Consider the following 2,674-nt stretch of genomic DNA (forward strand, 5'->3'; position numbering starts at 1 on the left):
GGCCCGAGTAGATGCACTGGAGGTCTGGAGAGCAGGGTTGGCACCATCCGTCCTAGCTGGATCCTCACCCTAGCCCGGCGGATGTGGGGAGCTGGGATGTAGCGGGCTAAGAACGTGTACTGGAAACACCGTGCGCTCCACCGCATAACACGGTGCCTGACCAGTGCGATGCCCGCCATGGTAAGCACGTCTTGGAGAGCTGTAGCGCTGAGCTGCCAAAGGACGTGCAGGGCTAGGGAGGCTCATAGGGGGCCTGGTGTGTGGGGCTATATTATGTAATTGTTATATTGATTCTGTGATGAGCCTAATCATGAGCAAACGTCAGATGTGTGAGGGAGGGAGGCAGGACATTGAGATCGGACAGCTCTTCTTTCTCTGATTGGCTAGCACTGTTGGGCTCCCTGTAGCTCTTGGCAGTGGTGGTGGCGGCTCTCTGGGGCCTCCTGGCTGCTCGACTGGTCCCCGCCGCCACTGGTGCTGCTGTTGCCACTCCGCAGTTCTCTTTCTGCTCCACATTGCTCTCGTTCACATTCTGTCTCTCCTGAAAGGCAACCATGACACTCTATGGCCGACTTGGGCAATGCTGACTGATGCAACCATAGAAATAGAATTCCACCCATTGACTTGAATGGGGAAGCCCATTCTAGGAATCATATTTCTATGGTTACAAAATAATGGTAGTAAGGATAAAACGTTGATGAGCACACTTTGGATTCGAAGGGTTCATAAGACAAGGCTAGAGTGCCAGGGCTGCATTCCAATTCCCCCATTAGCCCTCACTGATTTAAAAGCATTGGATTGTCAGTCTCACCTTTTTTCAGGTGTGGACGAGGGTCATCTAAAACACAGAGAAAGAGAGTTCTTTTATCACAGCATTTGGGTTATGTTTTACTTCTCGTACACAGACTGATTCATCAAATCTATTTTATAAAGACCTTTTTATATCAGCAGTTGTCACAAAGTGCTTTACAGACACCCAGCCTAAAACCACAAAGAGAATGCAATGCAGACGCACAGCCAGAAAAAAACTTGTAGACTACCTCGAACCAGGGGCGGAGCCAGAGGGGTGTCTGGGGTGGCACTGGACACCACTGACGTCTGATTGGCCAACCCGGGTGCCACCACAAAATTTAATTTGCTACTGGCAGTTTGATGCTGATTGACATCTCATTTCACCACATTTATTTTGATTTTCTGCGGCACATTTTTCAAATTGAGGATGAGGAAGAGAGAATATTAACGTTGGTTGCGAGATACAGAAGAATAAGAAGAACATAGAGAAGAAGAAGAGAGAATATTTCCACAGCTCCACAAGCTCTTTTCGCAATTGGCGAAATAATCATATTTGAAGTAAGTTTTAAGGTTTAGCATTGGGTTTAGGTTTCCTGAACAACTTTTAAAATAAGTTGAGTCACTGTGTAAGTTAAAACGTTAGACCTTTGGCTCCGTTAACAGACAGTTAATCAGATGAGAGAGATCGGTTCCCAATTTAGACTAACATTATGTTTACATCTGTGCTAGTAATACATGCATATACAGTGCAGTGTCGTAAGTTACAGTATACGAATGTTTAGCTGATGTGGGATAACTAGTAGGCTACAGCTTTCAGTGTTCATCAAGTTAACATTCAGCAACTTGAAATCCATTAACTCAGTTAGATAAATCCATTAACTCAGTTCGTACTTGAACTCAAAATGAACAATTGTTATTATCAATCTGTTAATGTTACTCAAACGATTTCCACAATTTGCAGATAGCCTGTTAGCTATAATTTCTTACACCTTTACAATAGCAATCTAAGTTACTTACTGCAGAGTAGGGCTAGCCAACTAGTAACTTAGGCTGGTAGTTGATTTTAAGGTATGTTTATGATAATGGGGATTTGTAATTAAGGTTGAGATTGGACTAAAATATGGGTAATTGGATGATTAGTTGTAATCATAGACTTATTTTTGCATAGGGTCAATTAAACATGAAAATAAAGGGAGAGATATCAGACTTCTTTTTAAAGAAGCACAAACAGGCAGATCAGGTGCAAAACAGACCCCAGCTCTTGCATCACCACCGGACCCCAGAGCAGCTCCCTTCCTGAGTCTTGTCAGAGTCACTGTGGTCAGACTTCACAAGGACCAAGTCTGCCACCACCAGGTCAGAGTATCTACCAGGCAGTGAGTCACATGCCCAGTTCAGAATTTAAGTTTAGCTTCAGATTGTAATAGATGGTTTTGTCAGATTAAGCCTCACTTTAAAATGTTGGTTGTTGTGTTTTCTTGTTTTGATGTCTGTGGCATTTTTATTCTTATTATACACTAATGGTTCTTGTGTTCTTTTAATGTAATAGATGTATCAAAGGATGACACAGAGACCTCTGGCTCTGAGTAAGACAGTGAGCCAGAGCTGCCAGGAGATGTCATCGAGCCCCTCCCAACTGCATCAAGCACCAGATGTGCTGTTCCAGAAGGACCCAATGGTAGGCCAGGCCTATACTTAAACTACACATTTTATGTAGCAGCTATTAGTATCTAATCTTGTGCATCCCTTAATTATACATTTCCATAGAGATATGACACATTATTTAACGTGTATTTCAGTCATTTCAAGATCCAGAGAAGAGGGTTCAGTACAGCCGTGTTTGAAAACATTTCCCAGAACTCAGCATGGTACTAGGAAAAGG

This window comes from Oncorhynchus masou, chromosome 33 (genome assembly GCF_036934945.1).
Source record: "Oncorhynchus masou masou isolate Uvic2021 chromosome 33, UVic_Omas_1.1, whole genome shotgun sequence".
In the NCBI taxonomy this organism is placed as follows: domain Eukaryota; kingdom Metazoa; phylum Chordata; class Actinopteri; order Salmoniformes; family Salmonidae; genus Oncorhynchus; species Oncorhynchus masou.